Raw genomic sequence first — 14,719 nt, 5'->3', positions numbered from 1 at the left:
AGTCAACATTCATCATCAATCTAAGAGAGTGCATTGAAAAGATTCATGAATCATTCTCAATAAGGCATGCCAAAAGGCTAATGCCAAGTAGTTAAAATAATAACATATAAAAAACAAAATCCTTAAAACAATCAATTGGATTTAAGTAGCTCATTGAAGAATTGGATAGATAAATTGACTAATTTAAAGAAATGCTTTGCGGTATATAAAATTATGTAGCCAAATTCATGGCCAAATAAGTTTAGGATATCATAATGTAATAATAGGAATTCTATTCCTGACTATTAACATTATTTACCTTTACATCAAAACTCCACATTGAAGTTGTCATCATGATTATTGATTAAAAATTTTGAGAACATCCAAGACTCCAATTGAGTGAAACTTTCTTGAAATAATCACTACTACATGGTGGCTAATTTCCAATGCCCCCCCCGGTGATAATTTTTGTCCCTTGAATTTTGTTTGGGGCTAGTGCTCAAAAAAATTATAAGTCAAAGAATTCATTGGTATGTAAGTCAATATGGGTGTTGGTATAGTCATCAATATGTGCATCGGTATATGCGATATACCGACGATGACTATATCAACATCCACACTGATTCTACAATTTCTCAACAAAAACACAAAAAGTGTCTTGAGAAGTTCCAAAAGTCAATCTGGTTTGAAACTTCTATCATTTTGAAGATAAATATTTTAGGAGCATGTACACCAACAAGTTTGGGATCAAAATGCTTAATATAACTTAATATACAAATTTGGGATACGAGTGCCATTATGGGTGCCAACAAAATTACTAAAAAAAGTAGTTTGCAATATATAGGACACAAATTCATTTCGATTTATAACTTTTATCATTTTAAAGATTAATAAATGAAGAACATACACAACAAGTTTGATATCAAAATACTAATATATTCACGATGGACTTAATATACACATTTTGATGTAGTACAAGTATGGGAGTGAAAGGACTAAGGATAAGAAACCATCTCCATGGAAAAAGAAACAACTAGTAGTATTTATATCAAAGGTTGTGTCTTTAACCAAGTCTATCATGCCAAATAAGTCTATCTCTAGTTCTATTCCCAACTCATCTATATCACGAGGGTCTATACTACCTAAGACTTGATCCTCTTCACCCTCTTTAGTAATATTGCAATCTTCAATAATATGCCGATCAGGTGATTCATGAGACATTACTTCTTCCATAATGTTGTGTTCTCCACCTTCTTGCCCCATACCGTGATTGGGTGTGAAGGCTACTTGATCCATGAGCAATCAACCTTCGACGATATACTAACAAACCATTCCACCCTTACACGGAAAATTTATTAAGCTGGTCAATCCAAGGAATTGAGGATTCTGACAAGTTTGTGGATCCACAGCATATATTTTCCCTTCTAACCACAAATCCATATGTGTTTTTTCTTGATTTTGAAGAGCTACTAAATCACTTTCACTTGCTAAGGAGCATTCATTCCTCTTAAAAAATGGTGCATTCTCTACATCAATTTGAAAATGGATATCCACCTTTTTTTAATTACTAGGGGCTTGCATGATTTTATACACTTTCCACCTAATATAATATAACATTGACATCAACAAACAATATACAAACATGATGTGTTTCAAAAAAGTATCAAACTAAGAAAAAATGAAAACCCCAATTGCATGCAAAATCTAACGATCATTACAAAAAATTTGGACTCAAAAAGGGCCCTGTAAGGGAGCCCTTGGGCTAGTGACATGGAAGAATAAGGTGAATAAAACCCAATACAATATTGGCTAGTGGAGGGCTGTTCTGAGCGAGCCATGAATGATGCAGGGTGTTTGGAGCTTAGAAGGAGCTATTCGATGAGATTCTTTGAGAAAGGATCAAATAATATTGACTTTCAAGCATTGCAGTTTGCTGATGCATGAAAATCAATCTTTCTTTTGCCCATCTCTCAATACTAGTCACTTTCCATGCTGCAATCTCTAAGCGTGCATGATTTTGAACCATTTGTGAAGGTTTGGGGTCCATTAAGACAGCTTGTATGGATGTTTAGTTGAGATAATCTTTGGAACAATGCAACATAGTGATTGTGACGAGATTTGTTTGTTAATGATGTAACTTTGAAGAAACAGTTAGTTCTAGTCCATTTTGTGTAGTTGTGTTGTTTTGTTTCATTACATGGTTTGAAAACGTTGAAATTTTTGTTTGTTTTGTAAGAAATTCCATGAGAAATGAGTCTTTTCCACTCGTACTATCAATAGTTTTCTACATAATATTGTTTGAAATAGATTTCGAGATGTTTGGGAGCATATAATTTGTTTTAAAGTAAGAACCATCAATTTCATCAATCCTGGAACACATTTAAGACCAGTGGGAGGGACAAGTTTGATCACATTTTTCTTTCAAAGAGCCTTGCTCCAAGAATCAGATATTGTTCATTCATGTAGCTTTATAATGTTTTTAGTTTTCAACTCAAATCAGGGTCTATCAAAGCAACTTGCATGGAGATTCAAGTGAGAAAACCTTTAGAACAATGCAAGACAATGAAAATAATGAGATTTTATGATGCAACTTTGAAGAAGCAGTTAATTTGTAGTTTGTTTTGGTTATTGTGTTGTTGTCTTTTAATACGTGATTTGAAGAGGAAGAATGATTTGTTTGTTTTAAAAGATACACTCTTCTTATTGAGGTCTCTTATAGAAGATGGTTTGAAACAGATTTGGAGTTGTTTGGAAGCATGTAATTAGTTTTTGAGAAAATTCCATCAACTTCAGCATCTTGGATTACAAGAGGGACCATTAAGGAGGACAACTTTGATCACGATTTTCCTTCAAAGATCCTTGTGAGCTATTGTTCATTCACATAGTTTAACAGTGTTTAATGATAAGTAAAAAATTTTTTGAATTTGTAGAGTTCATTCGTTAGATTTTGCATGAAATTGGGGTTTCCATTTTTTCTTGATTTGATACTTTTCTGAAACATGCCATGTTTGTATATTGTTTGTTGATGTCAATGTTATATTATATTAGGTGGACAGTGCATGAAATCATGCAAGCTGCTTGGAATTTAAAAAAGGTGGATATCCATTTTCAAATAGATGCAGAGAATGCACCATTTTAAAAGAGCAATGAATCCTCCTTAGCAAGTGAAAGTGATTTAGTAGCTCTTCGAAATCAAGGAAAAACACATATGGATTTGTAGTTAGAAGGGAAAATATATCCAATAGATCCACAAACTTGTCAGACTCCTCAATTCCAAGGATTTACCAACTTGATAAAGTTCCTATGTAAGGGTGAGAATGGTTTGTTAGGATCTTGTCAAAGGTTGATTGGTCATGGAGTAAGTAGCCTTCACAGCCAATATCAATATTTGCTTAATGAAAGAGACAAAAGGATCACAATGTTGGAGGCTTTGGATCAACATTTGGTATCATCTATGCAAGCTACAAGTGTTCAAATGTTTGCATATGATGGCATAGAGAATAAAAATTCAGAAATTACAGGTTAAGGTTCAAACATTAGATGCTCAATTGGGAGAGAGTACTATAAATGCAATTCACTTACAGATGCAAAACATAGCTCTAAAGGATGAGATAAAAAAGTTAGAAAAAACATTATCATTCATGAAGGATACTCCAATGGGTCCAAGACTACGTAAGAGGAAATTGCATCCAATGGATGAAAGATCCAAGAAAAGTGGTCACTGGAAGCATGGAGTAAGAGCTTGTAGGAGTGTTTCAGAACTCATGTCTATCCATGATGAACACTATGGTGCTATGGGTGAAGTGTTTATGAAAATAATATTGAAGTCTCTTATACAACATCCAAAAATTTAAAGTCTAAAATCAGAGATAACATCTGAGTCTATGGAGCATTTCAATGCAACTAGTGCTAGGGAGTTTATGATACTGCAGGGATAAGTACAAGGGCATATCGGCTCATATTTAAGAGCTTAAAAACAACATGTCTTTTTGTGGGAGCAAAAGTTAAAGCCCCGCTTCCTAAAATGACTGATGTTGATAAGGCCAAGCATGCACTCAATTTGGGCATACTTGATTTAGTCGGTGAGCCCCATCATGTATGTAGTACACTAACTTTGAAAACAAAGGCTGGAGAGTCTAAAGAATTGGAATTGACAGCAGTCAACAATAACTTTGTGATGGATGTTCGAAGAGTTTTGCAAGCCATGGTGAAGTTTTATGATATGCCTATGGAGGAATGCAATGGTATTCTGAAGATTGTACTAAAGCTTGATGAAAGTGAGGTGGTCAAAGGTCAAAAATTAAAAAGAGTTAGTTTGACAATGATGAATAGAATACTGGACCTTGTAGTTGAGCTTGATGATGCAAGACAGTTCAATGTGCAATCTGAATAGGAGATTTGGTGGTTGGCTACCTTTGAGGTACGATGATAATTTGAATTTTAATGCAATAATGTAAAAAGACTTAGAATATTTTGAAATAACATGTGAATTTTTTTTACAGGTGCCAAAAGAGTCACATTCAATTTTGAATCGGTTTTTTGACCAAACCAATATCCCAAATGTGATCAAAGGTCATAACAATGGTGAGCGACTTGAAGTTGAGGGCTATGGATCCTGCCTGTAGAATGGCATCTAGTTGTTGACCTCAAGACTATTAAATGTATGTTTAATGTGGCACATGGAGCAAATACAAGCCATCCTTGTCCATTGTGCTTGCAAATGAGAGTACCTACAAAGGGTGGTAAAAAGAATCAAAAGCAATGGGCCTTTGAACTTGCAGAGATAGATCAAACTAAGGCACCGGGGAAAGATCCAAGGATGCTCCAGGGAAAGATCCATCATGGAGCCCAATTCTTGAAATTCCTCTTGAGCAAGTACACATTTGTGCACTTCATGCTATTGTGAGAATAATTAAAAAGTTAGTGCATCTATACATCATTGATGCATATAACTTAAATCCCTAACAAGAGAGTGAGAGGATGATTGCGAGAATTGAAAAGGTTCTTTCAGATATGGGACTACACTCTGGCCAAGTAAATATTACAAAAGATGAGAAAAGATCTGGAAAAACAGAGAATGTTCCTTGCAAGCCAAGATCTGGAAAAACAGGGAATGTTCCTTGTAAGCCAAGCATTGGTGGTGTCATGGGTTTAAAATTCCTTTCTATAAAGAAGAAGAATGACAAGCTCAAACGTGCTAATGAGTTTGATGTATGGATAAAGTTACACAATGCCTATTGTGAACGAGGAGGGAAGGGACAAAAAAGACTAGAAAAGGCGCGTGTGGTTAGCTCTTGATAGCTTGGTTACTACAAAAGAAAAGATTCGAAGATGATGATGCATAGTGTTTCATCAATGTTGTGAATGACTTTAGCCAGAATATGGAGATAGCTTGGGGAAAGAATCATTTCACACAGTACATGGTAATCTCTAACATGGACATTGAGATGTGCATATTGAATGGTCCTATATTTACTAATTTGTTTTTCTATTTTGTAGCACATTTTATATGCACATGCACCATACATGGCATGGAATTATGAAAGCATCGGAGTGTGGTCCACTCAGGGCATGGAAAGATCGCATTGGCAAGCACGTTGTGCATATAATAGAGCGACCTGACACAAGGGTGGTAGAACTAAAGTCAAGCCCAATGGTTCAATTGGTTCAATTGGTTCAATGGTGGTACACGTGTATCGAAATAAGAGCAACTACAACACTAGCATTCAAAAAGCCCTTAGTGTCCCATGCAGTGCAAGATGTTAACACAGAACGTCAAAGAAGAATATACAACTCATCAAATGCAAGACAGAATCATGCAAGGTGGCATGCAACCTGTCATAGAGAAGGGCGCATATGGGTGGAGATAGATGAAAATGATGGTGTAGACTCTTCCAATGTGGATGCCCATGCATAAGTTTCATAATTTCTTTGTAATTTTAGTTATATGATTTGCAATAAAGCCAACATATAATGACCATGACTTGTAGTACAAATGAGAAATTTTGAGTTATTGGATGTTTTAGCTCAAGGTTGCACTAATTTTACTTTTTTAGAGTTTTTATTAAAACAAGTATTTTTAAAAATTAGAGTTTTGGGCCCTATATAAAAGAATGGGTCCTCATTTTCATTTCATTGTTTAAAGAGCTCTCCACTCCCACACCACCTCCCACTTGCCCTTGACATTTCCCCCTATCTCTCACACCCTCACCCTAAAGCTTGGCCACTAGGGAAGTGACCATGAATTAGGAGACAGTTGGGTGAGAGCACCAAGGAAGTGACCATGAATTAGTTCATAGCAAATCTGAGTGTGAGCTCAATCCAAGGAGTCCATCATCTCTTCATGCTTGCAGCATTCCTGGAACTCAAGCCTAGATATGGCACCCAAGCTTTGAAGAAAATACTAGTGGTGCATAACTTGTTGTAGGGTGTGCCACATATAGTCACTTATCGCAAAGGGTAGCCTCTAAAGAAAATACTAGTGGTGCATACCTTGTCGTAGGGTGTGCCACATATAGTCACTTGTCGCAAAGGGCAGCCTCTGAAGTATATTAGTTTGAGTCCTTGAACATTTTTGGGAACTTTAGGCTGAGTCGTGGAGCTACTAAGAGTAGCCATTAGTTGAGAGTCATGGAGCTCCTTCTGTTCACGTAGTAGGGTGTCCATATTTCCTTCCACAATCGTGTATAGGGGTGGTAAGCCTGTATAGGGCATCGTTCCTCTAGTAGAGCAACTGAAAGTTGAAATCATTTCCACCTGAGTCATTCCTATTCTACACTAGTAGATGCCTTGGATGGCCACTTGGGGGAGATGAATACAAGAGCATACTTGGCCTTTGTGCCAATCATACAACCCCTCCAAGACTATCAATAGTACAATACACATTACAGTCTCCATCCATGTACTCGCGCCAGCTTCTTTGTGATTGGTATCTTAATGGGCATACTCCAGTTCTCCATGTGCCCCATAAATTCTCTCAAAAAATGGTGGTCCAAGTAGCACAACTAAGAGCTACTAGAGACATAGGTTTACATGTAGCCATCATGAGCAAGTTTTATTTTTTACATGTGTCCATCATACTAATGTGTGGAGTAGATAAGTCATAGGTAGCAAAAAGCTCATTCTCTTAACCAAGGCATTATGCACTATAACTATTAGAAACAGAGGAATTAGATGGATGGGCCATAACCAATAAAAGTATTTACCATTAAACATACACAATGTAAGAAGGCCATGCCTTATTGCTTGGCTTGTCCATTATTTTCTAGTGGATTGAGGTAGGGATTTCAGCTTGTAGTAGATCTTGGTCAAGGCCATGTTTCTCCATTATTTCCACGAGAATAGTTCCATGTTCAATAATAGAACTGCTCCTTTTATATTATATTAGTAAAGTGCATTCTCGATTTGAAGGGTCACAAGCCTACAACAAGCTACACCATAAGGAACCAGGCATGTGGCTATTTAATCTCCTCCTCCAAGTACCACTCTATCATCCTCCACATTAAACTCCATTCATGTGTACTTAGTCCTTTCAAATAATGGTCCAAGGGATATTTGGGTCCAAGTGGTGGTCCAATGGATACTTTGGTATCCAAGGTTCGATAAATAACCCATGCTCTTTGTACTTTTAATACCAAAGTATATCCCAATGATAATGTCTACAACCTCACTTATGTCATTGCCAATCCCCCATGACCATGGGCATGCATAATTGGTCATTATATACCTAGGGGGGTTTATATATAGTTTATCAAACATTTATAGTATTGATCAAGCTTCTTGATGGCTATCACATAATATACATATCCGCATTTTACGAGGATCCTTGAGGGGATGTGTACCACATGCATGCATGTGTGTGTGTGTTCAAATTTAATACTCCCATCAAAATTGAACTAGATAGTTGATTCCATCATTAGAATGATGTGAATCACATGTCAATAAATATTTCTAAGGATGCAAGAAAATGAAACTTAGAAGGATGAAATAGAAGTCACTAATTTACATCCATAGATTCGATCCTAATGGTACCAACCAGGCAACATTTTTACATAAAACTTCAAATGTGGGATAACATACTAGTCCATCACAACCAAATTTTGAATACAAGTTTAATTGATGAATCCTTCCAAAAGTCTGAGATCCAAGGTCGGGGTCAACTTACCTACCACCATCCAAACAAACCTAGGTGTTAGAATAACATAGATTCATGAGAAAAGACAGGTAATGCGTGTGTACCCCATCTTGTTATAGCTTTAAAGACCTAGGGGAGAGGAGAGGACATCTATATATTTCTTATACTTATTGAATGACCTTATTGATAGCTTTTACCAAGATAATTGACACAACTTTTTTATAGTTGTCTACCATATTTCTTATACTTATTCTCCCATGAAGTGCATCTTCCTTCCACTAGTCACACACAACAACCACCAACTCTAAGCCATTGGCCACAAAATTTGAAAAGAAGCATTCTGAGGGGTTATTAGATTAAAAGAAATCAATACAATTGCATTGAAATTTCTAGTTACTGAACCATCGCATGAATTCACATATGGGTATTCATGAAGTAGCTCTATTTCAAGATCACATTGTGCATCCAAATAAGGATAGTTGAATGATTCACATACCACCTTGATGATGGAGTCAGTAACACTCTATCAACATTTACAAACATATTGGGCCTCAAAGCTATCGACGTGCATAATAGGGACCTCATCGAATCTCATCTTCTATTAAAGAAAAGGCTCTAGTCAAAGCCTAGATGACCAACGGTTGGGTGCACATCATGTTTTAGTTATATCATCAATCTTTGGAGTTCAACAAAGAGCAAATTCTTTAGCTTGATGCCACTTAGTGTCATTTTGAAGTTACAAGGTAACCACTTGTAACTTCATTCACGAACATAGTCAACCTCAAAACTATCAACGTGTGTAATAGAGATTTCATAAGTCTACTCTTCTTTTTAACATAAAATGTTCAAGTGAAATCTAGATGACCAATAGCTAGGTGTGCCTCAAGTTGTAGATATTGATAATCTATTGAGCTCAACAAAATCAGTTTGAACAACTTCTTTAGCTTGATTCCACTTAGCGCTTGTTTGAAGTTGGAAGGTAACCGCTTGCTAGGTGAGATAATCAATCTAGTGTTGAATATATGTCACAATCCCCAAATGCAGATAATTGTGGTTATATCTACCAATCTAGAACTCAAAGAGGCCACTTACTAACTCAATAGCTAGGCGTGGCCTTACTAGTTATTTCTGTGGGGGTTAAAGGTCACTGTGCCTTTACCCCAGTTATGTACAATACTCAAACACATATATAAATGAATGAAAAAGAAGATTAGGGTGGTTCTGCACCCACCAAACTTGTGTGGCTCTGTGTTTCTCTCTCTCCTTCTTCCCTTCTTGCTTCCGTTGAGAGCACTCTCAATTGGTATCAGAGCCCGGGTGATCTAGCTGAGCGTGCGTGAATGCTTGGAAGCTCAGCAGCTCTGTGGGAGGAAGGAGAAGCTTTGTGGGTGACTTTACTTGCATCCGAGTGTGCAGAGACCTTGGAGAAACCTTTGGAAAAGTCACTTTGGCTTTGCAAAGTGGTTTTGAGAGCCTGTTAAGTGGTTTCAAAGAAAAAGTCGTTTTTTGAGCTTTTCTCTGTTCCGTGCGACGACAGAGACTCCATATTGACTTGTAGAGGCAACTATTACTTACTTTTGGTGTCCACTTCACTTCAGAAGCTTGGAAATCATTCTTGAATCTGGGATCATTTCATTGGATTTTTGACTCACTGTGTCAGTTCCTGCGTTTTTGCCCGGGTGTTGGAACTCAAGTTTGGAGCAACCATTTGAAGATCTGTCAGTTCTGGTAGACTCAGGAGGTCCTAAAACTTCTATGTTACTCACCATTCACACTCCAGTTGAGTTTACAAACAGCTCTGTTTCCAAAAACGTTTTTCAGTCCGTGTGTTGGACCTAGTGATTCAGACCACGGTTTCCAAAACCGTCTGTCCCATTGCATTCCGGATGCCCAAAAACCCCTACCTGTCAGTTCTTGCGCGATTCGGTGGAGGATTTTCAGAGTTATAAATCTCTGTGTATTCGCTTGGTATTTGGTGTGATTCTCTCTTGCAGGCACTAGCATTTGGGATTTTGCTTTATTTGCATCATGGCATCCTCTTCCGTGCCTGAAAAGGAGTTTTTTCAGCATTAAAAAGTTTGATGGGACAAACTTTTCTTTGTGGAAAGAACAAATAAGGGATGTGCTTATTCAAAAGAAGCAGATTAAACCCTTGGCAGGGATTGAAGCTAAGCCTGCGGATATGTCTGAGGATGATTGGAATGAGTTGGATGCATTAGCAAAGTCTACTATTAGACTTCATCTTGCAGAGTCAGTTTATTTCACAGTAGTAAATGAGTAGACTACGGAAGATTTGTGGAAGAAACTGTGCCACTTATGAGAAGGAAACTGCCTCTAATAAAGTTTACCTCATGAAGAGGTTGTTTGAGCTGCAAATGAAGGAAGGGGTCTCCATTGCTTCTCACTTCAATGAATTCAATATTATTTTCAGCCAACTTCAGGCTCAAAAGATGAATTTTGATGCGGAGACTAAGGCAATATTTCTCTTATGTTCATTGCCATCCTCATGGGATACCTTCCGTACATCTGTCAGTAACTCTGCACCTGGTGGAGTACTGAAATTTGATGATGTTGTGGGTAGCTTGTTGGCCGAGGAGATTAGACGGAAGTCTATGGATGGCAACAATCAAGATGCAGCCTTAAATGTGCAAAGGGGCAGATCACAGTTCAGGGGGAAGTCCCAAGAAAGAGGGAAGTCTCGTAGCAAATCCAGGGCACGGAACATTGAGTGTTACCGGCAAGAAGGGCCATATGAAAAAGGATTGCTACAAGCTGAAAAGAGAGCAAAAGAATAAGAAAAAGAATGCAAATTGGGGTGCAAATCAAAAGGAAGAGAGTCCAAGGGAGGACAAAGGAAAAGTGAAGATCGAGGAGATCAATCCAGTCACACATGATAGTGACAATGATGTTCTCTTCATGTCTAGTTTATCTGCAGAGTTGCTTACCACTTCAGATGATGCATATTCCCAAGATTGGATTTTGGATTCTGGTGCTTCATTCCATGTTACTCCCCATAGGGAATGGTTCTCCACTTATGACAGTGGAAAGACAGGTTGTGTGCATCTTGGAAATGACTATGCATGTGACATAGTGGGAGTAGGTGACATAAAGTTTTCTTTTGCAAATGGGTCTGCATTTATTTTGAAACATGTGAGACATGTGCCTAAGTTGACCAAGAGTCTTATTTCAGTGGGTCAACTAGATGATGTTGGTTTTCACACCACTTTTGGCTTTCAAATTGGAAAATTCAGAAGGGCTCTATGCTTTTGGCCAGGGGTGCCAAGTGTGGGACTTTGTATCCCTTACATGTATCAGGGGTATTTGATCATGTTGTTGCAATAACCGAGCAGCCAAGCACTTCTTTGTGGCATTGCAGGTTGGGGCACATGAGCCAGAATGGAATGAAACTCTTATGCCATTTGGGTTATGTACCGCATTTGAGTTTCTCTGATTTTGAATTTTGTGAGCATTGTCTCTATGGGAAGCAGACTAAATCAGCCCATAAAAGAAGGGGAAAGAAAGAGTTTGAAAAGCTTGATTTACTGCATTCAGATGTATGCAGTCCCATGCCTACACGGTCATTAGGTGGGGCTGATTACTATGTGACATTCATTGATGATGCAACTAGGAAAGTGTGGGCTTATGCTATAGCTCGAAAGAGTGATGTGTTCCAGGTATTTCAGAAATGGCTGGCCTTGGTTGAGAATCAGTCAGGTAGAATGCTTAAATGCCTACGGACTGACAATAGTGCAGAGTATCTCTCTAATGACTTTCAGCATTTCTGTGATACACGTGGGATTAAGAGGGAGCTCACATCCCCTCGTACTCCACAGCAAAATCCAGTTGCAAAAAAGATGAACCGTACCATTCAAGAAAGGTTGCAATGCATGCTTTCCAATGCAAGTCTTTCTGGTGGTTTTTGGGCTGAGGCAATGAAGACTGCAGTGCATGTGATCAATAGATCACCTAGTAAGAGTTTGGATGGTGGTATTCCTAAAGAGGCATGGAGTGGCAAGAAGCCCTCTTACTCTCATTTGCGTATATTTGGGTGTGAGGCATATGCACATGTGCCAAAAGAGCTTCGAAAGAAGCTAGATCCTAAGTCTAGGAAATGCATCTTTCTGGGTTATGGTGAAAGTGGAGAGATGGGCTATCGTCTCTGGGATCCAGAAGCAAAGAAGATCATACGCAGCCATGATGTGGTCTTCAATGAGAAGAAGATGCATAAGGCACCCATGAGGGATGTGGAAATGAGGAGAATCACTTTCCAGGATGTGAATCCACCTGCATATGTTGATAGACAGCAAGCTGTCCATGCACCAAATGTGCAAGAAATGGTACAACCAAGTACTCCCACAGGTATACAATCAAGGGTAGATGATGGATCATCTATTGGTGGAAATGATGAGCCAAATGTGGCTGATATGCAAGTGGGACAGCAAGCTGAAATGCCCTTGAGAAGATCATCTAGAGTGTCTAGACCGCCTGATAGGTTTGTTCCAGGGGTAGACTATGTGATGCTTACTGATTGCGGGGAGCCTTCTTGCTACAAAGAGGCTATGATGCGTGAGGATCAACGCAAGTGGGAGTATGCTATGCAATCAGAGATGAGTTCACTTATGAAGAATAAGACTTGGGACTTGGTTTCTTTGCCACATGGAAAGAAAGCATTGCCATGTAAATGGGTCTACAAAATGAAGGTCACAAGTGATGATGTGCCTAGGTACAAGGCCCGTTTGGTTGCTAAAGGGTTCAAGCAAGAGAAGGGTGTGGACTTTGATGAGATATTCTCTCCAGTTGTGAAGATGACCACACTTAGATGCATGCTTGGACTAGTGGCAGCAGAGGATATGGAGCTTATGCAGATGGATGTCAAGATAGCTTTCTTGCATGGGGATTTGCATGAGGAAATTTACATGGTGCAGCCGGAAGGCTTTGAAGAAAAGGGCAAAGAGCATTTAGTTTGCAAGCTGAAGAAGAGTCTCTATGGTCTTAAGCAAGCACCTAGAGAATGGTATCAGAAGTTTGATGCTTTCATTCAGTCCCAGGGTTTTAGAAGGAGTGAAATTGATCACTACCTCTACACTAAAAAAGCTAAGGATAATAGCCTGATAATCTTGGCACTATATGTGGATGATATGCTATTGGCTAGCAAGAATACTTATGAGCTAGATGCATTAAAGGCCAAGTTGCATGAGGCCTTTGATATGAAGGATCTAGGATTTGCAGGTCATATTCTTGGTATGCGCATCACGCGTGATCGGAGTAGGAAACTCCTTTGGCTTTCACAAAAAGAGTATGTTACAAAAGTATTACAGCGTTTCAATATGGAGGGGGGGAAGGCAGTGAGTACTCCATTGCCTCCATATGTGAAACTGAGTCATACAGATAGTCCCAAATCAGATGAGGAGAGGGCCATGATGGCCAAGGTTCCTTATGCATCAGCAGTTGGGAGTCTTATGTATGCTATGATAGCTACTAGACCAGACATTGCATTTGCAATGGGAGTTGTTAGCCGGTATATGGCTAATCCAGGAAAGAGGCATTGGGAGGCAGTTAAGTGCATCATGAGGTACATGAAGGGTACCAAGGAGATGTGCATTTGCTTTGGTAAAGGAGACATGCGTGTACTTGGGTACACAGATTCAGACTATGCAGGGCATGTGGATAGTAGGAGATCCACTTCTGGTTATGAGTTCACCTTTGCAGGTGGTGCAGTGTCGTGAATGTCTCGCGCATAGAAGTGCATTGCTTTGTCTACCACAGAGGCTGAGTATGTTGCAGCCACAGAGGGTTGCAAGGAGGCTATATGGCTTGATCGGCTAGTGGGAGATTTGGGGATTCATACAGGTGTACCGACATTGCATAGTGATTCCATGAGTGCTATTCAACTAGCACGGAATCCGGTCTTTCATGCAAAGACCAAACACATTGAGGTCAGGTACCATTTCATCAGGGAGGTACTTGAGGACAAGCGCATAGAGCTTGTCAAGGTTCATACAGATGATAACCCTGCATATATGCTGACGAAGAGTCTACCTAGTCAGCGGTTAGAGTATTGTCGTGTATTGATGGGCATTGGATAGTATGCCCACTGGTTGTTCTCCCTTAAAGGCACATTGTCCTTTAAGTGGGAGGTTGTGGGGGTTAAAGGGCACTGTGCCTTTACCCCAGATATGTACAATACTCAAACACATATATAAATGAATGAAAAAGAAGATTAGGGTGGTTCTGCACCCACCAAACTTGTGTGGCTCTCTGTTTCTCTCTCTCCTTCTTCCCTTCTTGCTTCCGTTGAGAGCACTCTCAATTTCTTGGTTTGCCATTCTGGCAATCTACGAATCCTCTTCAAACTTTTTACTCAAAATTAAAATAATCAACATTTTCTAGATCATAATATGATAGTCCAATTTTGTAATAGTGATCTAGAATACTTGAGATTAACTCAAAACCTATTACATGCAAGCAAGACATCACAATGGGAGCTGGTTTTTCTAGCCTATATGTTGCATGCACAAATTGAAAGCTCTTGCCAAGTGGTCTTCGTGAGTGAAAGTCTTAATATGAAGCACATCACTACATATGTGGCCAACCATATTATTGGGT

This window comes from Dipteris shenzhenensis, chromosome 13 (assembly GCF_047967505.1).
Source record: "Dipteris shenzhenensis isolate YYH24624 ecotype China chromosome 13, Dip_SZ_1.0, whole genome shotgun sequence".
Lineage (NCBI taxonomy): Eukaryota > Viridiplantae > Streptophyta > Polypodiopsida > Gleicheniales > Dipteridaceae > Dipteris > Dipteris shenzhenensis.
Note: the sequence above shows the minus strand (reverse complement) of the source record.